General features: G+C 37.0%; 1 protein-coding gene across 6 annotated transcripts in view; it reads left to right on the top strand.

The window, feature by feature from the left end:
* KDM2A (lysine demethylase 2A) overlaps positions 1-16,232 on the top strand; it is a 102,432-nt gene that overhangs the window by 8,103 nt on the left and 78,097 nt on the right. The window lies entirely within an intron of this gene.

Here is a 16,232-nt window from a genome sequence, read left to right as displayed (position 1 = left end):
CAGGTATGGAAAATAGAGAACCATTCGAAATTGTGATTTGTCTTTAATCAAATAGTAATTTGATCAGAGTGGTATTTTAGGACTAGTATTTTTACAATTTCAGGTCAGGGAGGTGTCTAGAAGGATATTGAAACAGTTTATCTCTTGAGGTGATATGTATCTGAATTCTAGGACAATCGCTCTTAGAAAGTGTGGTCCCCTTACCAGCAGCATAAGCATCCTCTGGGTATCTGGGAACATACTGGAAACTTTTGGGGGCATTACCCTATACTTACTGAATGAGAAACTCTGGGGTTGGGGCCCAGCTATCTGTGTTTTAACTAGCCGGGTGATTCTGATGCATGTGAAACTTTGAGAACCACTGTTCTGGGGTATAGATGTAGAAATGGAAAGGAAGAGATGGATGGCAGACACGTTGATAGTGAAAGGGACTGATAAAACTTGGTGGCTGCGGGATAGCAGTGTGTTATGATGGAAAGGGAACTTGATTGGGGATCATGAGCCCTGGGTCCTAATATCAACTTTTTCACCAACTGTGATTTTGAACAAGGGAACTGACCTGTCATTAAGGAAGTTGCACTATGTGATTTCTGAGGATTTTGGAGGCAGAGGCAAATAAAAAATTAAGTTGGACTCCGGGATTAAGTGTGGGTTACCAGGATGATCAGAGGGAGGGATTTTTGAAAGTGGGAAGTGTGAACATGGGTGTATGTTTTAGACAGTTGAAACAGATTCGTTAAAAGCAGGATTCTCAACGGGTGATTTTGCCCCTTGGGACATTTGGCAGTATCTGCAAACATTTTTGATTGTCAGACTAGGGGAGTACTACTGGTATTTTAGTGAGTAGAGGCTAGGGATGCAGCTAAAACATCCTAAACACACTTATCCGCCCCTCCCCAACAAAGACTTTTCTGGTGCAAAATGCCAATAGTGTGAGATTGAAAACCCTGGTTTAAAGGGAAATATCCAGTGGATATGCTCTATCTGTGTTTCCATCCTGATCATCTGCTGTTCATCTTAAAGTGTAACACAAAACAGCTGGAAAGGACTTTAAAATTGTGTTTTCCAGGGTTTTGCTCAAAATAAGTATGAAGCATTGTTTTTGCTGTTGATTTCACAAAACTAACTTTGTGGTCATGGCAGATCCTTAGTCAACCCAATTTCAGGTTTCTTCATTACTCCTTTTAACTTATCCTAAGATCAATTTATTTGGGTAACCAAAGTAAGTATTCACTGTCTTGAGATCAGTAATTAAGTTGTAATAAAAAATTGCCTTTTGATATTCTTTTTGAAGAATAGAAAAATGAAATAAAAGTTGTGGTGTTGATGTGAGCAAATAATTGAAATATTTTGAATTGCCCTGTAGCTGAATACCCCATGGCCATTCCTGAGAAACAACCTCACGAGCTGGTTGTGGCCCTCAGTGTGATTTCAGGGTAGCCTTAGATCTTGATCCATCTCTTTATATCCCTGGATCACGCAAGTTAGGAACTCCTCCATGTCAGGGCTGTCATCTGACCAACCCACTCTTGTTTTTGACAGTGACCTCAAGAGAATTTAGATTTGTAAATATAGTGATCATATTATGATACTTTGCTAGTTTCCAAAGTACTTCTCTGTTTCTTGTATCTTTTGATCATCACAATTCTGGAGACTTGCCAGAATTTAGAGACAGTGTCACCATGTTTCACAGTTCCAGAAGGTGCCATTCACATATTTTGATCCACGTGGAAGATGTCCTTGGAGTTGTGCAGTAAACAAAAAAGTGAGCCTTTTTGGGTAAATAAGACAAAGGAATAGTTATCTTATATGTGTATGTGTGTGTGAATATATATATATATATATATATATATGTATGTATTTATGTATGGGTGTGTGTATGAAACAAAAGGGGGGACCCCATTTTATGGATAACAGAACACGTTAATTGAGTGTATACTGCTTGGTACTGCACTTTACACCCAACAACCCTTTGAAGTTGGTTCTGTGATTCTCATTTTCTGGTTTGGAAACTGAGGCATAGGGCAGTTAAGTAACTTTAATTAAAGATTTTCCAGCTAAGAAGGGAAAGAGCCAAGATTCAAGGCAGGCAGTCTTGGCTTCCAAGTTCCCTGAGGTATATTGCCTCTTTTTTGACTTTGTTGGAGCAGGGTTTGAAAATATTTTGCTAATGAATTTAAAGTCTTTTCTCATTCAGAAGATTCCATTCATTTAAATGTTTGTTGAATGTTTACACTGTGCCAGGCACTTTATGTGGGCTTTGCCTTTTTTAGAACTTCCAAATGTTGTAGTTTCAGATAGAACTCAATGCTTTGTAGAAATTAAGAGGGTGATGAAATACTTGTTAAGGTGGGGCTCACTCCTTGAGATTGGCTGATGAGTAAAGGCTCCCTGAGATGACATTTTGTAATGAGGAGCCAATCTTGTGAAGTTCAAGGGCTTAGCAGACCATATCTAAGTCAACAGAACTGTAAGCAGAGGGGCCAACTAATGCAAAGCCCTATGGTAGGAACAAGAAGATATTACAAGCCCTAAACCATGTGTCAAGCACCATGCAAAGCTTTTGGGGTGCAGTGATGAAAAAGATAGGCATGGTCCCTTTGTCATGAAGCTTACAGTCTGGTGGGTAAGTCAGACATTAAGCACTTATCCTAGTAATGTTAATTATAGTTATGCAAAAGACTGCAAACGTAAATATAGGATGCAGTGAGTAGGATATTCTCTTCAAGGTAGGATCAGAGAACACTTTTCCTGAGAAAGCCTTTAAAGCAGAGACCTGAAGGGTGAGTAAGAGGTAACCAGGCAAAAAGGAGAAGTTATTAGCATATGCAAAAAAAGCCTTCAGATTGGGAGGAATCTGGCAAGTTTGAGGAACCTACCAAACAAACAAAAAATTTAAAAAGTCCAGTGTAACTGGAAAGTGAGTGGAGGAGAGAGTTAAAAATCTCGACAAAGTATTCCGGAGTCAGGTCAAGTAGGGTTTCATCCTGAAGGCAGTGGGAAGGCAGACATTAAGCAGAGGAGTAATATGCTTAGATAATAATATCTAAGGCTGCATAATAGAGAAAGGATGAGGGAGAGAGCAACAAAATGGATTTGGTAAGACCAATTAGATTGCTGCAGCGGTTCTGGTAGGATATGATGGTAGTATCATTGAATGTGCTAACCATAAAGTTAGAGAGGTTTTGAAAAGTATTTAGGAAATAAAATCATAGGACTTTGGTTCATTGGTTATGCAGAGAATGAGGTTAAGGGGGTGCTTATAAGCACGATTCCCAAGTTTTTCTCATGTGAATGGCTTGTGGTACAGTCCTTTTATTAAGATAGGGCACCCTGAAGGACGAGCAGGGAGCAGGTTTGGAGGTTGAGGGGACAAGTGCAAGGTCAGTTTTGAGTAAGTTTGGAAAGGTTGACTGTGAGGTGGCTGTAAAATGTACTGGTAGAACTGTTGAGTAGGTAACAGTCTATGATTCTGGGCCTCAGGAAGGGCTTATTGCAGACATCTGGGTCTCATGTATGGTGACTGAAGTTGTGGAGACATGGAGTGGCTTAGAAAGGGAATGAGAAGGAGGGGCCAGAGAGGTTATGAGGAACATCAGTAGAGTTTTGATATCTTGAAAAGCCAAGGAACTATAGTGTTTACTGTTTGTCAAGCACTGTTCTAAGCGGAAGTGTATTTTTACTCATTTAATGCTCATGACTCTGTGAAGTAGGTTCTTTTATTATCTCAATTTTATAGATCAGGAAAGTGACCCAAGAAGGGGCTATATAACTTGCCCCAAGACCATAAGATAATATTACTGGAGAAGTTGGTTTACAAACACAGGGTTGTCTGTCTCCTGTTGTATTCTTAAAGACCACTTTACATGGATAGTGTAAAAAAAAAAGGAGGCAGTGGTCAGCTGAGGCGGATGCTACTCAGAGGCTGGAGTATACTGAAGACTAAGATTTCCACTGGATTTGGCAAAATAGAGGTTAATGGTGACTTTAAACAGGAGTTTCAGTGGCATTTGGGGGCAAAAGACATTCTTCAAAATAAATGTGAGATTCAAAATCTTAGGCACCCCACCATTGACCCTAGTAAAGGCAGAGCCACAGAGCTTCACTTGCTCCCTCTCTTGTTATCTGCGACCTCACTGTGTGGCCAGTGTGTCAGTGCCATGTCCCTCCAGGGCTTGTGAGTAATGAGTCCTATTCCTTAAGTTCCCTGGTGGTGGTTTTTTGCTTAGGTACATCTTGCAGTCATAATAAGAACCACAAGGGCTGGTCCAGCCACAGCATTGACTCTGGTAGGGACATGTCTGTGGGGGCTTGCCACAAGGAGTACAGGACCACGTATGTGCCTCAGGCATTCTCAGCCTATAACATAAATAAATAAATGAATGAATGAGAGATTAAACTGAGCTAGTGAATGAAAAGAAATTTAGACATTGAACTGAGACAGTGAATGAGAAATTTAGACAAGTTTGGTGGTGAAGAGAGAAGGGGGGCAAGTTGCAGCTGCAGGTTAAAGTAATGAGAGATTAAACTGAGATAGTGAATGAAGAAAAATTGAGACATTAAACTGAGATAAAGAATGAAGAGAAATTTAGACAAGTTTGGTGGTGAAGAGAGAAGGGAATCAAGTTGCAGCTGCAGGTTAAAGTACAGGATCCAGAAGGTTCTTGTAGTTTTTTATTTGTTACATTTGAAGATAGAAGAGACCACTGGTTTTTTTGTTAATGCCATTATCAACTATTACTCTGACCTCTGTTATCCTCCATATTTGATCAGTTGCTAAGACCTTCCTGATATCTGATATTCATCTCCTTGTAGTTCTCACTGCCACTCCTAGTTCTGACTCTTAGTCTGGGCTGCTGTAATAGCCTCCTTCGTAGATTTTTTTCCCCTTTGGTGTCATTTCCATTATTTCTTATGTTGTGCTTCCAAGGTTCTGATCATGTTGTTCCCATCCTCTGTGACATTCCTACTCTGTAAAGTCACTGGTGGTGTGGGACAGACCCTGGATTTTGGTTCATGAGGGCCTGGCTTTGAATTTCACCTTAAAAGCTGTGTAATCTTGGTCAGGTTACTTACCCTTGATGAACTTTAATTTTTTATGTGTAGAATAGTGGAAATACTACTTTTTGGAAATTGTTTATAAGTGCTTGGTTAGCTTTAAATATTTTGCCATTGTAGGCACAGACTCCTTAGCCTAGATTCAGGCCCCAGTAGATCGTCAGAGTCTTACTATCTACTCTTAAACTATGTATGTTCTAGCCAAACAAAGATACCTGCTTGTTTTCTCCACACTCCTGTGATAGGCTGTCTCCCTATCCCTACCCTGGTTCTTATCCTCCAAAGCTCATTTGCGTATTGTTTCCTAACCCTGGGTACTGAAGGAACCCTCTTTCCTGAGTCCTCATAATATTTTCTCCCTACCTTTTAACCATATCTAACTGGATGCAGGATACAAAGTTTAATTCTGTCTAGATTTGTATGACCCTTGAGCATAAGGCATGATTTCCCTGGCACACAGGTAGCAAAAAGGTTTTTTTTTATTGAAATATCATTGATATACAGTCTTAACATTGGCTTCAAGTATACAACACAGTGGCTCAACAGTTACTCATATTATTAAATCCTCCCCCAACTAGTGCAGTTACTATCTGTCAACATAGGGAGATTTTACAGAGTCATTGGCTTTATTTTCTATGCTGAACTCCCATCCCTGTGAACAACTTACATCATGATTGGGAAGTTTTGTGCCCTTTTATCCCCCACTCCCTCTGCAAGCCTTCACTGTGGTAACTGTCAGTCACTTCTCAGTTTCTGTGAGTCTACTGCGATTTTGTTCATTTTTTGTTTTGTTTTGTATTTATGTTTCACAAATAAGGGAAATCATATAGTATTTGTTTTTCTCTGCCTGGCTTATTTCAGTTAGCATAATACTCTCTAGGTCCATCCATGTTGTTGTAAATGGCAGGATTTATTTCTTTCTTATGGCTGAATAATACTCCATTGTGTATATACACCATACCTTCTTTATCCATTCATCTATTGATGGACACGTAGGTTGCTTCCATATCTTGGCTATTGTAAGTAATGCAGCAGTAAACATAGGGGTGCATATATCTTTTCGAATCAGGGATTTTATTTTCTTTGGGTAAATTCCTGTAGAATTGCCGAGTCATACGGTATTTCTATTTTTAGTTTTTTGAGGAACCTCCATACTGCTTTCCACAATGATTTCACCTACTGACATTCCCACCAGCAGTGAGGGAGGATTCTCTTTTCTCTGTGTTCTCATCAACACTTGTTATTTCTTGTCTTTTAGATAGTGGCCATTCTTGCTGGTGTGAGGTGATACCTCATTGTGATTTTGATTTTGATTTCCTTGATAATTAGTGATGTGGAGCATCTTTTCATGTGCCTGTTGGCCATTTGTATTTCTTCTTTGGAAAAATATGTACAGGTCCTCAACCCATTTTTTAATTGGATTATTTGTTTTCTCGGTGTTGAGGTATGAGTTCTTTATATATTTTGGGTGCTAACCCCTTATCAGATTGAGTCTTTTATGAATATATTCTCCCATACTGTAGGATGGCTTTTTGTTCTTTTTTTATTTTTATTTTTTGGTATCATTAATGTACAATTGCATGAGCAACATTGTGGTTAATAGATTCCTCCCATTATCAAGTTCCCACCACATACCCCATTACAGTCACTGTCCATCAGCGTAGTAAGATGCTATGTAATCACTACTTGTCTTCTCTGTGCTATACTGCCTTCCCCATGTCCCCTCCTCCCCCATTATGGATGCTAATCGTAATACCCCTTTTTCCCCTTATCCTTCCCTTCCCACCCATCCTCCCCAGTCCCTTTCCCTTTGGTAACTCTTAGTCAATTCTTGGGTTCTTTGAATCTGCTGCTGTTTTGTTCCTTCAGTTTTTTCTTCATTCTTATATTCCACAGATGAGTGAAATCATTTGATACTTGTCTTTTTTCCGCCTGGCTTATTTCACTGAGCATAATACCCTCTAGCTCCATCCATGTTGTTGCAAATGGTAGGATTTGTTTTCTTCTTATGGCTGAATAATATTCCATTGTGTATATGTACCACATCGTCTTTATCTACTCATCTACTGATGGACACTTAGGTTGCTTCCATTTCTTGGCTGTTGTAAATAGTGTGCTGCGATAAACATAGGGGTGCATATGTCTTTTTCAAACTGGGCTGCTGCATTCTTAGGGCAAATTCCTAGGAGTGTAATTCGTGCATCAAATGGTATTTCTATTTTGAGTTTTTTGAGGCACATCCATACTGCTTTCCACAATGGTTGAACCAATTTACATGCCCACCAGCAGTGTAGGAGGGTTACCCTTTCTCCACATCCTCGCCAACATTTGTTGTTGTTTGTCTTTTGGATGTTGGCCATCCTAACTGGTGTGAGATGATATCTCATTGTGGTTTTAATTTGCATTTCTCTGATGATTAGGGATGTGGAGCATCTTTTCATGTGCCTGTTGGCCATCTGAATTTCTTCTTTGGAGAAGTGTCTGTTCAGATCCTCTGCCCATATTTTAATTGGATTATTTGCTTTTTGTTTGTTGAGGTGCATGAGCTCTTTGTATATTTTGGATGTCAACCCTTTGTCGGATATATCATTTATGAATATATTCTCCCATACAGTAGGATGCCTTTTTGTTCTACTGATGGTGTCCTTTGCCATACAGAAGCTTTTTAGTTTGATGTAGTCCCACTTGTTAATTTTTCATTTTGTTTCCCTTGCCTGAGGAGATGTGTCTAGGAAAATATTGCTCATGCTTATATTCAAGAGGTTTTTGCCTATGTTTTTCTTCTAAGAGTTTTGTGGTTTCACATCTTACACAGATCTTTGATCCATTTCAAGTTTACTTTTGTGTTTGGAGTTAGTAATCCAGTTTCATTCTCTTGCATGTAGCTGTCCAGTTTTCCCAACACCAGTTATTGAAGAGACTGTCTTTTCCCCATTGTATATTCATGGCTTCTTAATTGACCATATATTTGTAGGTGTATATGGTGTATATCTGGGCTCTCTGTTCTGTTCCATTGATCTATGGGTCTGTTTTTGTAGCATAGTACAATTTGTATCATTGAGACTGACATTACTGGTTAGTTAATTTTGTCAGGAAGACAATAGAGAAAATTAATTTACTCCATTCAGGAGGGTGGTGGTCAGAACAGAATCAAAGAGAAGGAGAGCCAAAGAGCAAGGATTTTCCATATCTGACTGTCTTACTTGTTCTTGTCATCAAAGAAAGGAGGAACAGACTACTCATGTCCCTTGACCATCCTCTTACCTTGCTCTTACACTGTGCTCACCAGCTACTTTCATGATTAGTTTGGTTCCCCTCTCCTTGATAATAAGAAATGAGTTTCCTGGGTTTGCTGAATAAGGGGGATGAGTATTTATAGTCGGTGCTAGCCCTTGTGAAGAAGTTAACTAGTAGTCCTTTTGTCTTATAGAGTGGAATGCTAGCCTACCAAGATCCCTTCTCTGAACTTTAAAGGAGACAAGTATGTCCGCCTAACAGTAATAGTAGCCCCAGACATTCTTATGTGCAAAGGTTAAACATGGCATGTAGAATACTATGGGAACTTCCTTCATACCTTATTAGCTCAGACCCTTTTCTCAGAGAAGCTTTTCTTTGACTAGGTTAGCTCCTCCTGCTAGAAGTTAGAATAGAATACCTCTTATGCATAGCACTTATTAAAATTGCCACTTTATATTTACTTGGGTTATTATTTGATTGTTTCCCTTTCAGAGTGTAATCATCATGAAAGGCTGCTACAATGCCTTTCTCACCATTGTATCACATGCTTATTACCATGCCTAGTCCACAGTAGGTATTTGATGGATTATTTTTCTGTGAATATACATAGCTAAAATGCTTTCCCTTCTGCCCCATTCTGTATTCTTGGTAAGCTCCTAATTTATCCTCCAAGACCCCCAGATGTTCTTCTCTTGAGTTCTCAGTTACATTCCTGAGGCACTTTATATGCATCTCTATTCTGGAACCACTTTGCGTTGTAATTATTTGGCTAAAGTCTCTTTTCACCCAACTAGAGTGGACTTTACAGCAAGTCCATGTCCTAGTCAGATGATCACAAATGTTTAGTGTTTGAACAAAAATGTGTTGTGTACTTCCTAAAAGTAAATATGGATAACATAATAACTGAGCCCTAATGGTGGAAGGAACCTTAGAATGGTAATCAGGAAGCCTATGTTAGTTATCTAAGGTTTATTTTTTTCACTTGCAAGGCCTTTTTCAGTAGTTTAAACCAGTTTTCAAAGTGTAATCCTGACTACATCATCTGGGAACTTGTTAGAAGTATAGATTCCCAGGTTGTATTCCAAACTTGAAGTGAATCAGAAACACCAGGATTGGGACCTAGCAATCTGTGTTTTTAATAAGCCTGCTATTTGATTCTGATAGATGATAAAGTCTGAGAACTGGAATTATTTTAGCAGTTTGTCTTTTTTTTTTTCTGTATGTTAAAAAAAAATTGGAGTTAGCTACCTTAAACTTTGTAGCTTAAAGTTTTTTTTAAAACTTACTTTGATGTATGTTTCCTGCCAGTTGAAATTTTGACATTTTTCTAAACTACTGGTCGTAGCTACATAGGCAAAGTATCTTTGAATCAGAGGCAGTAGATTCAGAAGAATTTAAAAACTGCTGCATAATGCTGCTTGCACAAAGCAAAATGTGTGTATGTGTGTGTGTATTTATATTTATACATATGCATATAACACACATAAACACTTCTTGTCAGTGGAAACTTCTCCATGGTGAGTGGTTAAGGGAAGGGAAAGATAAAGGTACAGGCCTTTATTAGGTGGTCTTGAATGAGTGATATGGCAGAATAAGATATATCAAAAAGTAGAGGTTGCTTTTTTGCTGTAGCAGATATACATACTTATCTCCTATACTGAGGAGCTTTCTTAGCAATAGAAGTTTGCCTCAGTGTTACCTGTGACAGATCGTTGTTGTGGACTGAAAAGTGTTGGTTTTTGTTGGTGTTCATTTACTTCCTATAAGGGGAGATGGCACACTTTATTGATAGAATCTGTAATAATAGCATATATCAGATGTGTGTTTTGTGCTTGGCACTATGCAAAGTACTGTATGTGGCCCACTTCTACCGTTGTTATTTTGGCTTAATATCTTGAGTTTAAATTTACTGTCTGTTAAATAAAGAGAACCTTTTAGAAATAGAGTTCCTAAAGAGAACTCCATTTAACATAGAGTGATGCTGCCTTGTAGAACACTTCGAGGATTTAGTAAATAATATGTTTGCTCCATTTACCTCCTGAGCTTCTAGTTATAACTCATCTTAGACTTTTTAAATTGAAGCAGCCTATTTTCTGTAGTCTTCCCTTACATGGGAATTGCTTCTTTTTTTTCCTTCAATTATTGTAATTACCTTTCTCCAAATCTTTTGTACCTATTAACTATTTCTTATACAGTCACCAAAACTACAAGAAATGTTATAGATTCAACAGTTTTATTCTTTTTGGTCTTTTGCTCAATTATTTATTCAACAAACATTCTCAGGGCACTGTTGGTGTTTAATGAATGTGCTGGGTTTACTGAAATGAGTATCTTGTACCCTGTCCTCATAGTCTGATTAGAGCTATATAAACAAATAATTATGCTGTGCTGAGATAAATGAAATTTAGGAGGTACAAAGCACAGAGGCAAGAGAAAGGAGGGGGAGTAACTGAGGAGGAAAGAAAGTCTTTAAAGAGGAGATTAACTACTCAGTTGGATTTTGGGACAGTAAAGTTTGTCTAGAGGCAGAGAAGTATGAAACATCACTACAAGCTCAAAACAGCATTTCCAGTAGTTCAGCACTGCTGAAACATAAGAATGAGAGGGGATCTGAGATACAAAGAGTGAGTCATGTTGTTTGTACCTTATGCAATGTGTAATGGGGAGGCACAGGGGGAACTGTAAACACAGGGTAGACTTGATCATATTTCTGTTTTAGAAAGATCGCTGTTAGAGGGTGTTGTGGGGGACAGACTAGTGAGGGAAGAATTGCAGAGGTAAGGAAATGAGATAAGAATTTCTTAGAACAGTTTAGAAAGAAAGAATAACTAATTCCAAGAATGGAGATGGAAGAGAGTCTGAGTTGAGATATTCTTGAACAGAGTTAATGGGACTTGGTGATCCTGTCAGATGTTCTTGGAGAAGAGGATGACTCCTGGGTTTTTGGCTTGGTTTCCTGGTTGATTGGTGTGTTGTTAATAATTGAAGGAGAATACCATGGTTTTATACAGAGGTAAGAATATACTTTTAATTTATATTAATCTTTATGTTTACAGTAACATTTAATTCACCTATTTATTGAGTCTCCTTTGTGAAAAAACCTACCAGAGATTCAAGGCTAATGTCATGAGGTATCAGTATAGATTTGGATGACTTTTTATTAGGTAAATTTTTTTCAGAAACCATTATATTTTAATTGCTACATGAATTTTTTTACCTTAGGCTTGCCCAAGTCAAAGGCTAATGGTAGACTCATTCACTTAAAGCTCTTTCTCAGTTTATTCCCCATCTGTTTGGAATGTTACTCCATGTTGTCTTCTGTATTATTTATGAAAATATTAGGACCTGTCCCAAACATTATGTTGTGGGGGACAAACATCCATAGATATTCATTCACTTCTGTCCCTATTTCTTTGTTTTTTACTAATTCTTCATATATGATATAAAATTCTTCTAGATTCTCTGTTTTTGTAACTCTGTAGAAAAGTTCATGTGTTCAAAGTTTAAATAATTCTAAATAACTCTTATTTCTTGAATGTCTCCCTTTATGGAATCCATGCAGGCATTGTAACAGCACATTTGGGAAAGCCCCTGTTGATACTTGATCCATCATAAGTCAAGCTGGAACTTTGAAGGACTCTCTGTTACCATCCATGAGCCAAGGAACTCCACTGGGTAGTGGTAAAATAGGAATTTCTAGCCCTGTGGTCAGGTGCCAGGTGGATGGTAGTGGCGATTATAGATCTGGGAAGGCATTACATCTCTAGGCCTCTCAGCCTTTCCTGTGTACAAACAGCCTTCTCTCTCATTTTTCGTAGATAGCTTTCTAATCACCTAGCTTACATCTCTTTAATTTGATGAGACACAGAGTTTTAAGAACCATCTGAAAACAGAAAATAATATACTAAAATTTCTCAATCTTGTTTTAATGTAATAATCAGTTGAGTGACTTACATATGTCTGCTCATATTAAAATTCATTGGCTTCTGCTAAAGCTCTAATGGGACTAAAATGGCAAGCTGACACATGTTCATTTGAATCAAAATCAGTTCATTTCACAGGCATCTGATAGGTTTATTGCCACAGGACTTTAATTTAGGAGCACTGGCTTAGGTATGAAATAGTCTCAATTCAGTTTCTGAACAGAAGTTCCTTTGGGTATAATGTTTTTTAATATGCTATTAAATTCTAAAAATAGTTGATTGGCTAGTCGTACTATGAGATTAATTTGATATTAGAAAGACTTCTGTTGAAACTGTAATTAAAATACATGGATAATACAAATGACTTGAGAAAAATTCAAATGGAATTTTCCCATGGGTAAAATGTTGTTTATCTTTTTCTGTTCTGCTGGTCTTTTGGAATATAATACTGATGACTTTTCCACAGTTTATTAATGTTGTTTTCTTCTCTCAACTTTGATAGAATCGATTTTTTGGGTGATTGAATGAGGAAGAAGCTTAAAGGATCCCCCTCCTTCTGGTGATAAAAGTTACATATGCTGGTGTGAAAAATACAAGAAAGCTACTGCTACTTGTAGTCCCACCCTTAACCATCATTATCATTTTGGCATATCTCCTTCCAGTTTTTTCCCATGCATAGAAGTATTTTTATGTAGCTGAGATTATCCTGGATATACTTTGACATCTTACTTTCTAAATTTGTCATAATCATTTTCTATGTCACTAAAAACTCTTAAATCTTATAAAAGTTCTGCTGTGATTTCCTATAGTTTATTTGCCCATTTCTCTTTTTTTGAACATTAGGTTGTATCCACTTTGGTGGGGCATTAAAAATAAAAATGCTATGAGCTTAATTACATATTTGTTTTTCTATGTTTCTGAGTATATCCTTATCATTCCTAGAAGTTCAATCATTATGGTTATGAACATTAAAAAACTTCCTGTGGAAAACTTAAACATACACAAAATAAACAATACTGTGATGGACTCCCATATACCCGTCACCAGCTGTAGCAATCATGAATACATGTAACTCTTCATCCATACTCTCCACTCTCTCAATTACTTTGAATTAAATCCCAGATAGTTTTATTTTGTTTATTTCTTCTGTATATACCTGAGTTATGTACATCTAAGTTTTTAGTAAAATTTACTGTTTGTGATATGTAATGCACATACAGAAAAGAGCATAAAAAACTTAAGAGCTCAGTGAGTGATCACAAAGTGAATACCCTTGTAAACTACCAACCAAGATTTGGAATTGTCACCACTTCAGAAGCTTCCTCATGCCCCTCCCAATTACTAGTTTGTTTTTCTTCCCCGGTGGAGACTTAAAGCACTATAATTTAGTTGATTTTGAACTTATGAAAAATGGAATAATACAGAGTGTATTTCATGTCTGGCTTGTTTTACCCAACATTGTGAGATTGATCCATGTTGTTCTGTAATTTTAAAACCTTTTAAAAGCATAGCCACACTACTAGTGTCATAAAAACAATGAACAGTTTTTTCTTCATACCTTCATTGTTCAAATTTCCCAAGACATCTGATTTTTTTTTTTTTAATGGCTGATTGGTTCAAATCATGAATCTGACAAAGTCCATCATATGCTATGTGTGGTTGATGTGAAGGTGAAATCTCTTAATCTGCAGGTCACTTCTCCCCTTTTTTCTTTCTCTTATTTTCTTTGAGGAAAAATCTGGCCACTTGTCCTGTAGAATTTCCCACTTTCTGGATTTTGCTGATTGGTACCCGTGGTGTAATTTTTAAGTTGAGATACATGTAACATACAATAACTTCTCAGGTCTGTGTTCCATTTGGTGAATTTTGACATTGTAATCACTATTTGAAACAAAATATAAAGGATATTTCCATCTCTATGGAAAGTTACCTTGTACCTCTTTGCAGTTAGTGTCTGCCTCCTTCCCTATACCTGACTTCTGTTACCATAGACAGGTTTGCCTGTTGGTTTTCATATGTATGGAATCACAACATGTGACACTCTGTGAGAGGCTTCTTTCACTTACTATGTTTTTGAGATTTGTCTGTATGTTTCCATAGTTCTTTTTATTGCTGAATATATTCCATTGTGTATGTATACCTTTTGATAGACATTTAGGTTGTTTCATTTTTTCGCTGTTAGGAATAAGGCTGTGATCAGATATGATGGGACATATTTTCCTTTCTCTTGAAAAAACACAAAGAGTAATTGCTGGGTCATATGGTAAATCTGTGTGTAACTTTATAAGAAATTGACAAACTGTTGAAAGTACTATTCAGTGTTACATTCCTGCCAGCAATGCATGAGCACTTCACTTATTCCCTATCCTTGCCAACATTTGGTTTTTGATATTAGCCGTTCTAGTGAGGGTGAAGTAGTATCTCATGATTTTAATTTGTTATTACTTGGATGATGAATGATGTTGAGTGCCTTTTCATGTGCTTATTGACCATTTATTTGTCTTTGATGAAGTGTCTATTAAAAGTCTTCTGCCCCCTTTTTTATTGGTTTGTTCATCTTATAATTGTTGATTTGTAGACCTTTTTATATTTGGATACAAGTTCTTTGTTAGACATATGTACTGCAAATATTTTTTCCTGGCTTGTGACTTGTCACTTTATTTTCTTAATGGTATATTTTAGTGGGCAGAATTTTTTAAAATCATTTTTTCATTTTGTTGCATGCTTTTTAAAATTTAATCCTTAAGACAACGCTTTGAGGGGGAATATGGTAGTGTCCCCATTTTGCTTATTAGGAAATAGTGGCTCAGAGAAGTAAAATGACTTGTCCTAAAGTTGTACAACTAATAAGTGGTAGTGCAAAGCCTAGAAGCCAGGTCTTTTTACTTCGGGTTGAATTTCTTTCCATTACACCATATTCTCCCTTTCTTTTCCTGTTAACTGAAAATAATACTGTACTTAGCTACTTTCTCTTTTCTTAAAGTTCTGTGCCCTCTTTTAGTTCTGGGCCTTTGCATATATAGTTCTTTCTGAATTGAACATCTTCCTTCCACTCTCTTTATCCTTCAGGTTTCAGCTTAGATGTTATATTCTTTGGGAAATTTTTGACATCCTTATGAGATGCCTCTTCTCCCTACTTCTTTAATGTTATATTTTTCTGTTGTTATAGCAAATACTACCCTGATTGTCTTTCTGTTTATTCTGTCTAGATTCTGAGGGCAGGAACCATGACAGTTGTATTTACCAGAATATTGACAGTGTCTGGCACATAGTAGATACTAAAAAATATAATGGATTCAGTTGAATATAATTCTCCCCCTATCTACTTGTGACAGATTTTATGTACTGTGGACTTAACCCCTGTGGTGTGTTTAATTTAGCACTGTTGTGTAGCACCATGATGTTCTATTTGTGATTGTTGAGTTTCTTAAAGGATTGTAACATATTTTAAAGAGAAGATAAAAATTTTATATTTCCTGTATACCTAGGAAGTATTAAAAATAATTGAATTTTTGGCTTTAGAAAGTTTTATTTAACTATATTTTTATTCTTTTACTTTTATGATTGACAATGTCTTAAACTTTATGTAATTGCTTGAAAGATACTACATCTCTGAAAAACTAATTCATAAATTTCATAGCTGCTATCTTTGACTTTGAACAGCAGGCATTGATTGCATCTTTCATTCCTAAAGAATATATTTACTGAAGTTGACAACTATTCTGTGTTAAGGTAAAAAACCATCCTTATTCTTAGGAAATACAGACTTGAATATTTAGGAGTAAAGGGTCATGACATGCAACTTACTCTCAGATGGTTTGGGAGTAAGTGGGGAAAAATATACGTACATAAGTGCATTCACACATGCACACTTGTACATATCCACATACATAAGGCAGTCCCTGCTTTGCATGGTGGTATGGTAGTGTTAAACCACGCGAACAGAAACCATGCAAGATGGTAAGTGGGAAAGTTAGGATATGATCTTTAAAATTATGTCAAAATACTAAAAAT

Source organism: Manis pentadactyla, chromosome 9 (assembly GCF_030020395.1).
Source record: "Manis pentadactyla isolate mManPen7 chromosome 9, mManPen7.hap1, whole genome shotgun sequence".
In the NCBI taxonomy this organism is placed as follows: Eukaryota; Metazoa; Chordata; class Mammalia; order Pholidota; family Manidae; genus Manis; species Manis pentadactyla.
This window is presented reverse-complemented; position numbering and strand designations above follow the sequence as displayed.